Source organism: Artemia franciscana, chromosome 11 (genome assembly GCF_032884065.1).
Source record: "Artemia franciscana chromosome 11, ASM3288406v1, whole genome shotgun sequence".
Classification (NCBI taxonomy): Eukaryota; Metazoa; Arthropoda; class Branchiopoda; order Anostraca; family Artemiidae; genus Artemia; species Artemia franciscana.
In genome coordinates, this window is record NC_088873.1 from 19,263,838 (window position 1) to 19,280,595 (window position 16,758).

Genomic DNA, 16,758 nt, shown 5'->3' on the forward strand with positions numbered 1-16,758 from the left:
GAATATAGATATATATATATATATATGGTTTTAACTACGTAAAACTTGCGAATATACAACATTCTTTGCTGTCCCATTGTCTTTGCATATAAATAGATTGTCAGGTTTACCGACTCTTGAACATGCAACATATAATGGTCCATGGGAAAACAATCTGTATTCAGATCTATACCTCATGATTCTAATGATTGCCCTTGAGCTTTGTTGATGGTGATTGCTAATCGACCATTCCCTGTCCCGGTGTCCCGGTCGTCATTTACATCCCCCTGTTTCCCCCGGTGTCCCCGTTGTAGTTGTGTCCCTGTGTCCCGGTCGTTATTTATATTCCCTGTGTCCCGGTCGTCATTTGTATCCCGGTGTACCGGTCTGTATATACATTCGTTTTTTAGTTTTGTTTTTCTCCTTTATTTTTTTCCTTTTTTTTTCTTTTTTAGTTTATTTAGATTTTTAGATTTTTTAGTTTTTTTATTAGTTTTTAGTTTTTTTTTCTTTTTAGTTTTTTTGTAGTTTTTACCTTCTTTTTAGTTTTGTTAATTTTTTTTTTTACTTGTGTCCTGGTCGTCATTTATACTCCCTGTGTCCCGGTGCTTTGTTGATTGCTAATCGAACATTCCTTTTGTCCTGGTCGCTTTCTCTTTGAGTGTCGTCATTTATTAGTTTTTTTCCTTTTTTTTTTTGTTTTTTATTGGTTTTTACCTTTATTTTAGCTTATTTTTCAGTTTTTTCCTTTTTTTTAGTTTTTTTTTATTTTTTATTTTTTTTAGTTTTTTACCTTTTTTTAGTTTTTATAGTTTTTTTAGTTTTTTAGCTTTTTTACTTTTTTTATTAGTTTTTAGTTTTTTTTTGTAGTTTTTGCCTTTTTTTAGTTTTTTCAGTTTTTTTTTTAGTTTTTTATTGGTTTTTACCTTTATAGTTTTTTTAGTTTTTTAGCTTTTTTATTTTTTTTATTAGTTTTTAGTTTTTTTTGTAGTTTTTGCCTTTTTTTAGTTTTTTCAGTTTTGACGTCACCTAATCCAGTTTTTTCAGGTGACGTCACCTGACACATCCATCCATCCATCCATCCATCCATCCACAGACAGACAACTTATTTTTATATATATATATATATATATATATATATATATATATATATATATATATATATATATATATATATATATATGCGCCACCCCAACACCTAGTTGGTGGGGACGCTTCGTGCCCACCCCAAAGCCCCCCCCGCGCGAGTAAGTCGTTACGCGCCATTGTAGTTGTGTCCCTGTGTCCCACCTGTGAATATAGATTAAAAAGAAAAGATTTCTCTTTTCGTTATAGATATATATGTTTTTAACTACGTAAAACTTGTGAATATACAACATTCTTTGATGTCACATTGTCTGTGCATATAAATAGATTGTCAGGTTTACCGACTCTTGAACATGCAACATAAAATTGTCCATGGGAAAAACAATCTGTATTCAGATCTATACCTCATTATTCTAATGATTGCCCTTGAGCTTTGTTGATGGTGATTGCTAATCGAACATTCCCTGTGTCCCAGTCGTCATTTATATTCCCAGTATCCCGGTCGTCATTTGTGTGCCAGTGTCCCAGTCTGTAATTTCTCTTTGAGCGTCCCGTTCGTCATTTATATTCCCTGTGTCCCGGTCGTCATTTGTGTCCCGGTGTCCCGGTCTGTTATTTATCCTTGAGTGTCCCGGTCGTCATTTATATCTCCCGGTCGTTATTTGTGTCCCAGTACCCCAGTCTGTAATTTCTCTTTGAGTATCCCGGTCGTCATTTATATTCCCTGTGTCCCGGCTTTTAGTTTTCTTTTTCTCCTTTATTTTTCATTTTTTTCCTTTTTTTAGTTTTTTTTTTCTTTTCAGTTTTTAGTTTTTTTTTTCTTTTTAGTTTTTTTTTTTGTAGTTTTTACCTTATTTTAGTTTTTTTTTGTTTTTTTTTTGTTTTTTTTAGCTTTTTTAGTTTTTTTTAGTATTTTCTTTTTAGTTTTTTTTGTAGTTTTTACCTTTTTTAGTTTTTTTCTTCTTTTGTATTAATGCTAAAGCCAAGGTTCAAACCTGGAGCCTCATGGACCTATAACCTGAAACATAACGCTTTACCAACTCAGCTACTTCGGCTTGAATACATTCGTTTTGAGCAGCTTCCTCGGGTGTTGCCATTGTAGGTTCTTCAGTCATTTTACAATTAGAAATTTCTCTTTCAACGATCTTCTTACAATTAAAAATTTGTCTTTGAACGATATTCTTAAATACCTGTGTCCTGGTCGTCATTTATATTCCCTGTGTTCCGGTCGTCATTTGTGTCCCAGTATCCCAGTCTGTAATTTCTCTTTGAGTGTCCCGGTCGTCATTTATATTCCCTCTGTCCCGGTTGTCATTTGTGTCCCGGTCTGTAATTTCTCTTTGAGTGTTTTTTCTTTTTATTTTTTTTTAGTTTTTTACCTTTTTTCTTTTTTCAGTTTTGTTTTTCTTCTTTATTTTTCAGCGTCACTATGAAATACATATTGCCGAACCTTTGTTTTTTTTAACTAAAATCTGGTAGGCATTGATGACCTTATCCAAGTCAAAATCCCAAACCCAATCATCATCGCTATCATTTTCAGTTTTGATATGTTTTGACTCTCGCTGTCCAGGTGGATTTTCATCTAACTGCGCGGTTTTGCGTTCTTTAGCCGCAAGCCTGTTTTCTTGCTGTTCTTGTGATTCCTCGGCACGCTTTCTTTTCTTAATTTCTCTATCAGCCGCAAGTTTTTTTGGCATAGACTCTTTGAGCAGCTTCCTCGGCTGTTGCCATTGTAGGTTCTTCAGTCATTTTACAATTAAACATTTTTCCATCCACGATCTTCTTACAATTAAAAATTTGTCTTTGAACGATTTTCTTAAATACTTTTAGCCTTCTTTTTTCACTTTGTCTTTTAGCAGCAAGTCTGGTTTCGCGTTGCTCTTGTGATTCCTCGGCACGCTTTCTTTTCTTACTTTCTCTATCAGCAGCAAATTTTTTGGCATAGACTCTTTGAGCAGCTTCCTCGGCTGTTGACATTGTAGGTTCTTCAGTCATTTTACAATTAAACATTTTTCCGTGAACGAATGTCTTAAATACCTTTAATGACGTCATCGTCATAATGACGACCTGATGACATGACGTCACTCGACACACAGACAACTTATTTTGATATATATAGATATACTAGCTGTTGGGTTGGCGCTTCGCGCCACCCCAACACCTAGTTGGTGGGGCGCTTCGCGCCCCCCCAAGCCCCCCCGCGCGCGTAAGTCGTTACGCGCCATATTAGTTATGCGCCATTGTAGTTGTGTCCCTGTGTCCCACCTGTGAATATAGATAGATTTATATATGTGTTTCAAACTACGCATATTTGTAGTTAATTTTAATATTTTTACGTGTGCCCATAAATTAGAATTTTTCAGGCAAGCATTCATTTCGTCTGCAGGAGTTAAACTACGTAAAAATTGCGAATGAACAACATTCTTGGCTTTCCCATTGTCTGTGTATATACAAAGCCGTATGTACTAATAATGACGTCATATGCAAACGCTCTTTTTACAAACAAACAAACATGCATCCACACAACTCGTTTTTATATAGATAGATAGATAGATAGATACAATACAAATTAACTGCGTAAAACTTGCGAATATACAACATTCTTCGCTGTCCAATTGTCGCTGCATATAAATACATTGTCAGGTTTACCGACCCTCGAACATGCAACGTACAATTGTCCATGGGAAAAACAATCAGTATTAAGATCTATACCACATTTTTCTAATGATTGACCTTGAGCTTTGTTAATGGTGATTGCAAATACTAATCGAATTGGGAATTGCAATCTTTTAAATTGAAAAAGCAGATCCGTTGGAATCATGGGAATGCGAGGAATAAGAACAGCCTCACCCTCATAAGGCCCTGTCAAGATTGTGGCCTCTATTAGGTTTTCCATTGTTTTTTTTACGGCAAGTCGCGTGCCATTGCAAAGCTTTGGTGGGTTGATATTTCTTAAAAGTATTATTGGTACGCCTATTTTTAGTTGTAGCACGTGTGGTGGAAACCCTGAAGGATCTATGGAATTTAAAATTCAGATGGATAATTAACCGCTTCATTTGGTTCCAAAACTGTGTCGACTGACTTGTAAAGGACTGCCTGGTCTCGAATCTTGGTCAAAACAATATTGTTGATTTCGTGGACGTCTATATTTTTGGGTGCGAGAATCGCTCTTTCACTTAGCCATTTATTATTTTTATAATTTTTTAGAATATTCGGAAATACTTTTTCAATCAATTCATTTTTGGACGTCACTAAATTACAGAAATCAGCAGGTAGTTGTATACGTCCTGAAATTGAGTCTACTGTTTGACCAGAGTCATCGTTTTGCAATCGGACACGCATATTTGTAGTTAATTTTAATATTTTTACGTGTGCCCATAAATTAGAATTTTTTAGGCAAGCATTCATTTCGTCTGCAGGAGTTAAACTACGTAAAAATTGCGAATATACAACATTCTTGGCTTTCCCATTGTCTCTGCATATACAAAGCCGTATGTACTAATAATGACATCATATGCAAACGCTCTTTTTACAAACAAACAAACATGCATACACACAACTCGTTTTTATATAGATAGATAGATAGATAGATACAATACAAATTAACTGCGTAAAACTTGCGAATATACAACATTCTTCGCTGTCCAATTGTCGCTGCATATAAATAGATTGTCAGGTTTACCGACCCTCGAACATGCAACGTACAATTGTCCATGGGAAAAACAATCAGTATTAAGATCTATACCACATTTTTCTAATGATTGACCTTGAGCTTTGTTAATGGTGATTGCAAATGCTAATCGAATTGGGAATTGCAATCTTTTAAATTGAAAAGGCAGATCCGTTGGAATCATGGGAATGCGAGGAATAAGAACAGCCTCACCCTCAAAAGGCCCTGTCAAGATTGTGGCCTCTATTAGGTTTTCCATTGTTTTTTTTTACGGCAAGTCGAGTGCCATTGCAAAGCTTTGGTGGGTTTATATTTCTTAAAAGTATTATTGGTACGCCTATTTTTAGTTGTAGCACGTGTGGTGGAAACCCTGAAAGATCTATGGAATTTAAAAATTCAGATGGATAATTAACCGCTTCATTTGGTTCCAAAACTGTGTCGACTGACTTGTAAAGGACTGCCTGGTCTCGAATCTTGGTCAAAACAATATTGTTGATTTCGTGGACGTCTATATTTTTGGGTGCGAGAATCGCTCTTTCACTTAGCCATTTATTATTTTTATAATTTTTTAGAATATTCGGAAATACTTTTTCAATCAATTCATTTTTGGACGTCACTAAATTACAGAAATCAGCAGGTAGTTGTATACGTCCTGAAATTGAGTCTACTGAGAGCTTTCCGTTTCCAATTGTCAGCAATTGATCTGAAAATGTTTGACCAGAGTCATCGTTTTGCAATCGGACACGCATATTTGTAGTTAATTTTAATATTTTTACGTGTGCCCATAAATTAGAATTTTTCAGGCAAGCATTCATTCGTCTTCAATGGCTCTGGTGGTGCAGCCAATAGAGGAAGTTTAACTTTTCCTGAGGCGCAACACATTCCCATTGTTTCACCATTGAATTTCAAGGCCTTGCAATAGGGACAAATTTTAGACATTGTCCCGATTTGAACACATCTACTCAAGCTATAATCATCGACTGGGTTGTACCTGAATGCCAGGCGATAACTTTCAGGTTGCTCTGATTCCTCGGCACGCTTTCTTTTCTTACTTTCTCTATCAGCAGCAAGCCTGATTTCTTGCTGTTCTTGTGATTCCTCGGTACGCTTTCTTTTCTTACTTTCTCTATCAGCAGCAAGCCTGATTTCTTGCTGTTCTTGTAATTCCTCGGCACGCCTTCTTTTTTCACTTTCTCTTTTAGCAGCAAGTCTGCTTCCGCGTTGCTCTGGTAGTTCCTCGGCACGCTTTCTGTTCTTTTTTTCTCTATCAGCCTCAAGCCTGTTTCCTTGCTGTTCTTTTGATTCCTCGGCACGCTTTCTGTTCTTTCTTTCTCTATCAGCCTCAAGCCTGTTTCCTTGCTGTTCTTTTGATTCCTCGGCACGCTTTCTGTTCTTTCTTTCTCTATCAGCCTCAAGCCTGTTTCCTTGCTGTTCTTTTGATTCCTCGGCACGCTTTCTTTTCTGACTTTCTCTATCAGCAGCAAGTTTTTTGGCATAGACTCTTTGAGCATCTTCATCGGCTTTTGCCATGGTAAGTTCATCAGTCATTGTAAACTTAAACATTAATAGATTTCTACGTGAACATATGTCTTAAATATCTTGAATGACGTCACCGTCAAAGCAAAAATAACGACAACTAATTTCATGACGTCAGTCAACACAGAAACATGACGTCACCTCATCCACAGACAGACACACAGACAGACAACTTATTTTTATATATATAGATATACTAGCTGTTGGGGTGGCGCTTCGCGCCACCCCAACACCTAGTTGGTGGGGGCGCTTCGCGCCCCCCCAAGCCCCCCCGCGCGCGTAAGTCGTTACGCGCCATATTAGTTACGCGCCATTGTAGTTGTGTCCCTATGTCCCACCTGTATATATATATATATATATATATATATATATATATATATATATATATATATATATATATATATATATATATATATATATATATATATATATATATATATATATATATATATATGTTTTTAACTACGTAAAACTTGCGAATATACAACATTCTTTGCTGTCCAATTGTCTGTGCATATAAATAGATTGTCCAAGCCCCCCCGCGCGCGTAAGTCGTTACGCGCCATATTAGTTACGCGCCATTGTAGTTGTGTCCCTAAGTCCCACCTGTGAATATAGATATATATATATATATATATATATATATATATATATATATATATATATATATATATATATATATATATATATATATATATATATATATATATATATATATATATATATATATATGTTTTTAACTACGTAAAACTTGCGAATATACAACATTCTTTGCTGTCCCATTGTCTGTGCATATAAATAGATTGTCAGGTTTACCGACTCTTGAAACATGCAACATTTAATGGTCCATGGGAAAACAATCCGTATTCAGATCTATACCTCATGATTCTAATGATTGCCCTTGAGCTTTGTTGATGGTGATTGCTAATCGACCATTCCCTGAGTCGCCATCGTCATTTATATATCCCCCTATGCACCCCGGCGTCCCCTTTGTAGTTATGTCCCTGTGTCCCGGTCGTCATTTATATTCCCTGTGTCCCGGTCGTCATTTGTGTCCCGGTGTTCCAGTCTGTGATTTCTCTTTGAGTGTCCCGGGCGTCATTTATATTCCTTGTGTCCCGGTGTCCCGGTCGTCATTTATATCCCCCTGTGTCCCCCGGCGTCCCCATTGTAGTTGTGTCCCTGTGTCCGGTCTTCATTTATATTCCCTGTGTCCCGGTCGTCATTTGTATCCCGGTGTCCCGGTCTGTATATACATTCGTTTTTTAGTTTTGTTTTTCTCCTTTGTTTTTTTCCTTTTTTCTTTTTTTTTTCTTTTTTAGTTTATTTAGATTTTTAGATTTTTTAGTTTTTTTTATTAGTTTTTAGTTTTTTTTGTAGTTTTTACCATTTTTTTTAGTTTTTTTTAGTTTTTTTTTTTTTTTTTACTTATGTCCTGGTCGTCATTTATACTCCCTGTGTCCCGGTCGTCATTTGTGTCTCGGTGCTTTGTTGATTGCTAATTTATATCATATTTATATTTATATTTTTTATATTTATTAATATTTTTTTAGTTTTCTTTTTCTCTTATTTTTCAGTTTTTTCCTTTTTTTTAGTTTTTTCTTTTTTAGTTTTTAGTTCTTTTGTTTTTTACCTTTTTTTAGTTTTTTTAGTTTTTTTAGTTTTTTAGCTTTTTTAGTTTTTTTATTAGTTTTTAGTTTTTTTTAGTTTTTGCCTTTTTTTTTAGTTTTTTCAGTTTTTTTTAGTTTTTAGTTTTTTACCTTTTTTTAGTTTTTTTTTAGTTTTTTAGCTTTTTTAGTTTTTTTTCTTTTTAGTTTTTTTTTGTAGTTTTTACCTTTTTTAGTTTTTTTTCTTCTTTTGTATTAGTGTGAAATAATTCAGACGTCATATGCGGACAAACACGACGTCACTCGACAGACAGACAGACAGACATAACCCACAAACAACTTATTTTTATATATATTTATTCATATTTTTTTAGTTTTCTTTTTCTCTTTTATTTTTCAGTTTTTTCCTCTTTTTTAGTTTTTAGTTTTTTTTAGTTTTTTACCTTTTTTTAGTTTTTTTTTAGCTTTTTTAGTTTTTTATTAGTTTTTATTTTTTTTGTAGTTTTTGCCTTTTTTTATTTTTTTCAGTTTTTTTTAGTTATTAGATTTTTACCTTTTTTTAGTTTTTTTTTAGTTTTTTAGCTTTTTTAGTTTTTTTTCTTTTTAGTTTTTTTTGTAGTTTTTACCTTTTTTAGTTTTTTTCTTCTTTTGTATTAGTGTGAAATAATTCAGACGTCATATGCGAACAAACATGACGTCACCTGATCCATCCACAGATCCACACACAGACAACTTATTTTTATATATATAGATATGTCTATATATATAAAAATAAGTTGTCTGTGTGTGGATCTGTGGATCAGGTGACGTCACCTGAAAAAACTGGATCAGGTGACGTCAAAACTGAAAAAACTAAAAAAAGGCAAAAACTACAAAAAAAAACTAAAAACTAATAAAAAAAATAAAAAAGCTAAAAAACTAAAAAAACTAAAAAAAGGCAAAAACTACAAAAACTAATAAAAAAGCTAAAAAACTAAAAAAACTAAAAAAAGGCAAAAACTACAAAAAAAAACTAAAAACTAATAAAAAAAAATAAAAAAGCTAAAAAACTAAAAAAACTAAAAAAAGGTAAAAAACTAAAAAAACTAAACTAAAAAAAAGGAAAAAAAACTGAAAAATAAGCTAAAATAAAGGTAAAAACCAATAAAAAACTAAAAAAAAAAAACTGAAAAAAACTAAAAAAAAAAGGCAAAAAACTACAAAAAAAAACTAAAAACTAATAAAAAAAGTAAAAAAAGCTAAAAAACTAAAAAAACTAAAAAAAGGTAAAAAACTAAAAAAATAAAAAAATAAAAAAAAACTAAAAAAAAAGAAAAAAAAAAACTGAAAAATAAGCTAAAATAAAGGTTAAAAACCAATAAAAAACTAAAAAGAAATAAAGGAAAAAACTAAAAAAAATTTTCATCTAAAAAACTAAAAAAAAACTAAAAAAGGTATAAAACTAAAAGAACTAAAAAAGAAAAAAAATAAATGACGACACTCAAAGAGAAAGCGACCAGGACAAAAGGAATGTTCGATAGCAATCAACAAAGCACCGGGACACAGGGAGTATAAATGACGACCAGGACATAAGTAAAAAAAAAAAACTAACAAAACTAAAAAGAAGGTAAAAACTACAAAAAAACTAAAAAGAAAAAAACTAAAAAAAGGCAAAAACTACAAAAAAAACTAAAAACTAATAAAAAAGCTAAAAAACTAAAAAAAAGGCAAAAACTACAAAAAACTAAAAAACTAATAAAAAAATAAAAAAGCTAAAAAACTAAAAAAACTAAAAAAAGGTAAAAAACTAAAAAAACTAAAAACTAAAAAAAACTAAAAAAAAAAGGAAAAAAAAAACTGAAAATTAAGCTAAAATAAAGGTAAAAAACCAATAAAAAAACTAAAAAAAAAAACTGAAAAAAACTAAAAAAAAAGGCAAAAAAAAACTACAAAAAAAAACTAAAAAACTAATAAAAAAAGTAAAAAAGCTAAAAAACTAAAAAAATTAAAAAAACTAAAAAAGGTAAAAAACTAAAAAAAATAAAAAATAAAAAAAAACTAAAAAAAAAGGAAAAAAAACTGAAAAATAAGCTAAAATATAGGTAAAAACCAATAAAAAAACTAAAAAGAAAAAAAGTAAAAAACTAAAAAAAATTTTCATCTAAAAAACTAAAAAAAAACTAAAAAAGGTAAAAACTAAAAGAACTAAAAAAGAAAAAAAATAAATGACGAGACAAAAGGAATTTTCGATTAGCAATCAACAAAGCACCGGGACACAGGGAGTATAAATGACGACCAGGACATAAGTAAAAAAAAACTAACAAAACTAAAAAGAAGGTAAAAACTAAAAAAAAACTAAAAAGAAAAAAAAAACTAAAAACTAATAAAAAAACTAAAAAATCTAAAAATCTAAATAAACTAAAAAAGAAAAAAAAAAGGAAAAAAATAAAGGAGAAAAACAAAACTAAAAAACGAATGTATATACAGACCGGGACACCGGGATACAAATGACGACCGGGACACAGGGAATATAAATGACGACCGGGACACAGGGACACAACTACAACGGGGACACCGGGGGAAACAGGGGGATATAAATGACGACCGGGACAGGGAATGGTCGATTAGCAATCACCATCAACAAAGCTCAAGGGCAATCATTAGAATCATGAGGTATAGATCTGAATACAGATTGTTTTCCCCATGGACCATTATATATTGCATGTTCAAGAGTCGGTAAACCTGACAATCTATTTATATGCAAAGGACAATGGGACAGCAAAGAATGTTGTATATTCGCAAGTTTTACGTAGTTAAAACCATATATATATATATATATATATATATATATATATATATATATATATATATATATATATATATATATATCTATATTCACAGGTGGGACATAGGGACACAACTATTATGGCGCGTAACGACTTACGCGCGCGGGGGGCTTGGGGGGGGCGCGAAGCGCCCCCACCAACTAGGTGTTGGGGTGGCGCGAAGCGCCACCCCAACAGCTAGTATATATATATTTATTTATTTAATGTATATCCTTCAGAACAGAGTAAGTAACATGGATACATTTCTTTATTTTAACGCTGATATCAAGCTAGAGTTTTATTAGAAGGTAATCTCTGCCTAAAAGACATCAATGCACCGAAAATAACTAAAAAACACATGAGAGGTGCAGTTTTAAATTAACCACAAAAATATAAACTAAAGAGAGAAAAAAAACTTAATGGGCATCGGGATTTTTGGAATATTTAACAGAGCACCGAACTTCAAAACACATTGAGTAATGTAGGTGTGTTATTTTTTGGTTATCCGCAATCAAAATAAAAAAAAACTGCAACAAATCTTATATCATTAATGGCTTAACCAATTGACTTTAATTCATATGTTCTGCAGGTTATAGCGACTTAATCTGCATGATGGGCCAAGGTTGAGGGGGAGAGGACCCTTAAGGAGAGGTTTTGGCACTTCTTATCTTTGATCAAGCTTGAAGTTTAATAAAGGCAACCTTTACCTACGAGATATCAATGTAACAAAATATTATATTATAAATTAGAAATATTAATGTTAAAAGACATGGAAGGTAGGCTACATTTGTGAGGGCCTAATGCCCTTGCAAGCAAAGGGACATGACAAAAAGGTTGTAAAGCCAGCTTTTACTTCTTATGAAGCCTGTAAAGTGGGGTCTTTGGCCTATATATATATATATATATATATATATATATATATATATATATATATATATTATATATATATATATATATATATATATATATATATATATATATATATATATAGATAAGGTATTAATTGTAATAAGGTATAATTGTAAATATTGTATAAATAAGGTTTTGTATAAATGAAGTATTTGATTATGATTATCAAACTTCGCTTTTCAAGGATGTTCTGTTCAACAGACAAGTACCGATCAGAGAACCTTGTTAAGTGACCAAATAGGCTGGAGGGCAACTAGCTCCCTCCCATTCCCCTTTTTCCCCAAAGACAACGGAGCGAAATTTCAAGAAAGCCATTTGGTTCATCATAATTGAATGGTCCAATAAATATGTCACTGGAAATGATTACCCTTTGATCACTTTTGACTCTTCACTAGCTTTACTAACTTCCTATTTACTAGCATTCTAATCTGGTTTGTTTCCTTCGTTTTATTGCTCGGAAAATATGATGAACTGTTTGATTCCCTTCTTGCTTTTTTTACTGAAAAACTCTTGTTAATCACCAAAAAAAAATCTGACAATTGGTCATTTTGTTACCCTTTAGGACACCTAATAGACATTTCGAGGTACCCGTTTTTACTTTCTCTGTGGTTGCTCAATTTTTCTTGTGGGGGGAATTTTTTCATGGAGGGGATTTTCCATTTGAGTGGAAACCACCTAGGATCGATAGTTCATGCCCGAGTGTCTATGTATTGATACGTGTTAATGCTTTCTACGTAAACTGTTTTATTTATCTTTTACGCTTCTTTCTGACTTTTTTTTAATATGGTTTGATTTTCCTTTTCAGGAAATGGCAGAAGCATATGCTGATGTTGTTTTCTTGAAAGTAGATGTTGATGAAAGTGAAGAATTGGCCTTAGAATTCAATGTCAATTGTATGCCAACGTTTATCTTAATGAAGAACGGCCAGAGGGTAAGTTTTGATTTTACTAACGGAAAATAAATTTTTCATTGAAAAACGTTTAAAGTTTTGATTATGGAATTGACTCAGCTTTGAAAAAAGATTCCACAGAAATAGTAAATTTTATTGAAAATATAAGAAATAGTATAAAAATCGTAAAATTTCGATTTTTACAGAGAAGTAGGTGCACGTGATTTTGCTGCATTCATTCGATGACCTAGGACCAGTGTCCTGTGGCATGTTTAGTGTCCTGTGTTCTTGTATCGAAAGTAGTAAAACTATTTTTTAAGTAATGGTGAAACCCACTCTTACCCTCTTGTCCATATTAAGCAAGTTTCGGTTTTATTTACTTCTTTGAACAATAATTTACATACTAGAAAAAATATTTGTCACTGGACTCTAGTTCTAGACCATGAAACTATCGCATTTTTATGGCACTTGGTATTAACCAAGTGTCATAAAAATTTGACCTTCTTGGGCCCGTTAATTCGGAAAAAATAGAAAAATTGAAGTATTTTAACTTACGAACGGTTGAACAGATCTTAATGAAATTTGATGGTTGGAAGGATATCGTGGTCTCAGAGGATATCAGATCTGGTGATATTGGGGGGGGGGGGAGTTGGGAGGGGGGAAACCTTAAAATCTTGGAAAACACTTAGAGTGGAGGGATTGGGATGAAACTTGGTGGGAAAAATAAGCACAAGTCCTAGATACATGATTGACATAACCGGAACGGATCCGCTCTCTTTGGGGTAGTTGGGGGTGGGGGGTAATTCTGAAAAATTAAAAAAATGAGGTATTTTTAACTTACGAACGTGTGATCGAATCTCAATGAAATTTGATATTTAGAAGGATATCGTGTCTCAGAGCTCTTATTTTAAATCCCGACCAGATCTGGTGACATTTGGGGGGGAGTTGGGAGGGGAAGCCTAAAACTTGGAAAACAGAGTGGAGGGATCGGGATGAAACTTGGTGGGTAAAATAAGCACAAGTTTCATCCCGATCTCTCCACTCTCAGCGTTTTCCACGATTTCCGGTTTCCCCCTCCAACTCTCCCCTAATGTCACCAGAACTGGTCGGGGATTAAAATAAAAGATCTGAGACATGAGATCCTTCTTAATATCAAATTCAAAAATACCTCTCGAACGGTTGTCCGCTCGTAAGTTAAAAATACCTCAATTTTTTTAATGTTTCCGAATTAACACCCCCTCCATCTCCCCCAAAGAGAGCGAATCCATTTTGGTTACGTCAATCACGTATCTAGGACTCGTGCTTATTCTTCCCACCAAGTTTCATCCTGATCACTCAACTCTAAGTGTTTTCCAAGATTTCCGGCCCCCCAATCCCCCCAATGACACTGGATCCGGTCGGGATTTAAAACATGAGATCTCAGCTACGAGGTCCTTCTAATATGAAATTTTATCCGATTAAATTCGAGATCCGATCACTCCTTCGTAAGTTAAAAATACCTCATTTTTCTAATTTTTCAGAATTAACCCTCCCCCCCAACTCCCCAAAAGAGAGTGAATTCGTTCTGTCTATGTAAATCACGTATCTAGGACTTGTGCTTATTTTTCCCACTAATTTTCATCCCGATCCCTCCACTCTAAGCATTTTTCAAGATTTTAGGTTTCCCCCTCCAATGTCACCCGATCCGGTCGGAATTTAAAGTAAGAGCTCTGAGACATGATATCCATCTAAATATCAAATTTAATTAAGATCCGATCTAATTTTTACAAATTAACCGTCCTCCCACTCCCCCCCCCCAGATGGTCAAATCGGGGAAACAACTATTTCACATTTAATCTGGTCTGGTCCCTGATACGCCTGCCAAATTTCGTCGTCCTAGCTTATCTGGAAGTGCCTAACTAGCAAGACCGGAACTGACAGACCTACAGAATTTGCCATCACTGTATGTCACTTGGTAAATACCAAGTGCCAAATAAAGTAATTTTTCTCTGGGGACGGAATATTTGGTTGAAGGTTGGCTTCAGTATGACTTATTTTGGAAAAGGGTTATTTCCAGGCTTTGGGCAAGCCATGGGTGGAAGTAGTTATTGGCCCTACTAAACTGAAGGAAAACTCGACTTTCTTAAAACTTGAAACCCCCTCCCCCTCGCCCTATTTTAGATATGGCTTGTGATATTAGAGTTCGATATGAGCCCTGATCCTAGTCATCTTTGGTCTAGCTTTCATTTGGATCCGTTGCTCCATTCGCAAGTTATACTAAATTAAACCAAAAGCTTGACTTTTTTCAGCACTTAAACCCTCTCTCCCTCGTTCTATTTGAGCTAGGGTTTTCATATCAAAACTTGATGCCTGTCACGGTCTTAGGCACCTTTGGTTCAATATTCACTGAGATCCATCAATCTCTCGCAAGCTACACTGAGTTAAGTGAAAAACTCAACTTTTAATTAAGCCTGGGTCTCCATCTCAGAACTCAATGCATATCATACTCTTAGGCATCTTTATTCAATTTTCATCGAAATTCATCTCCATATGCAAGTTACAGTGAATTAAATGAAAAATTTGAATTTTTTCATCACTTAAAGCCCCATCGCCCTAATTAAGCTCAATTTTAATCCAAATAGTTCAATTTCAATACAAATCCGCTATACTCGATTGCACAGACGGACGGACAGACAGACAGATATAAAAAACCTATCTTGATGGATATTTTCCACTGTCCAAATAGATGATGATACCTGCATGATGATATGCCATTGCTTTCCTTGTTTTGGATCCAATTAGCCAACATGGCTACCTAAGACGTTGTAAAATCCGTCCGTCCGTCTGTCTGTCTGTCCGTCCGTCTGTGTAATCACGTAAAGGGGGAGAAACGTTGGTTGGATTTGGGTGAAAATTTTGATGGCCAGATTTGGTGCCAAGGATCATGAGACACATCAAGTTGAAGACCCTAGCTCAAATAAAACAGGGGGGGAGAGGGGGGCTTTACCTGCTAAAAACAGTTTTTCGTTTAATTCAGAGGAACTTGCGAATGGAGTGATGGATCTGAATAAAAATTGAACCAAAGAGGTCTAAGACCATGACACATATCAAGTTTTGAGATAAAGACCCTAGCTTAAATATAACAAGGGGGAGTGGGTTTTAATTCCTGAAAAATTTAAGTTTTCTGTTTAATTTAGTATAACTTGCAAATGGAGTAACGGATCCGAATCTAAACTAGACCAAAGATGCCTAAGATCAGGGCTCATATCAAGTTCCGATATTATAAACCCTATCTCAAATAAGGCGAGAGGGAGAGGATTTCAAGTCTTAAGAAAGTTGAGTTTTCCTTTAATTTAGTAGGGCCTATAACTTATGAATGGAGTGACAAATCTGAAGTCAGATTCGTCTGAATACCTGGATTTGCTGAAACGAATTTGACAAAATACCACTGCATTGGATCCTGCTAGAATTACCTAGACTTGTTTATTGCAGACAATATTTAGATGGGCGAAGATTCATAGCATCAGTAGTGTTACCAATAATATGGTCCTGAAGATGATGAAATGGTACAACCTGGTTCAGTTGACGAGATGACAAAACTTAAACACTAATGTTAGAAATATAAGCCCAAATGGACTATAGTATGCAACATTTAGCACAAAACAAGGGATTTTAGCTCACTGTCGACCAGTGAACTGCGAAATAATTTCAATTTTCTTCGTTATATAACTTTTAAACAAAAATTAAACAAGTGTTAATAATACTATAATTTTTTTTTTGTCAAAAACAAATACCTTATTTCATATCCAAAAATAGGGCATGGAGGTATATCTGAGTTTACTCTAAATCTAAAGGGTGATGTTTTCTTGTACATTAAGCACACACACAAAATTTTCGTGTCAAAGGTAAAGTATTTGAAAAACAAGTACATTAAAAGTATCTTAAGTAATAAGTATTTCGTAATCTTACTTAAGTATCAAGTAATAAGTACACCATAGAGTTTTTACTTAAGTACAAGTACAAGTAACGGAAAATTTTACTTAAGTAGTACTTCAAGTAAAAGTACTTCAAGTAAGTGACAGCACTGTTTAGAAGGATATCGTGTCTCAAAGCTCTTATTTTAAGTCCCGACCGGATCTGGTGACATTAGGGGAAGTTTGGAGTGGGGGAACCTAAAATGATGGAAAACGCTTAGATTGGAGGAATTGGGATGAAACTTGGTGGGAAAAATAAGCAGAAGTCTTAGATACGTGATTTACATAATTGGAACGGATCCGCTATATTGGGGGGGGGGTTAAT

The 16,758-nt window shown here is 33.8% G+C and overlaps 1 long non-coding RNA gene across 1 annotated transcript in view; it reads right to left on the reverse strand.

Moving 5' to 3' along the window:
• Nucleotides 1–649: 649 nt before the first annotated feature.
• LOC136032933 (uncharacterized) overlaps nucleotides 650–16,758 on the reverse strand; it is a 417,461-nt gene continuing 401,352 nt past the window's right edge. Inside the window, exon 2 of the long non-coding RNA XR_010618811.1 lies at nucleotides 650–772. This is a non-coding gene — a long non-coding RNA (uncharacterized LOC136032933). The remainder of the gene's footprint in view (nucleotides 773–16,758) is intronic.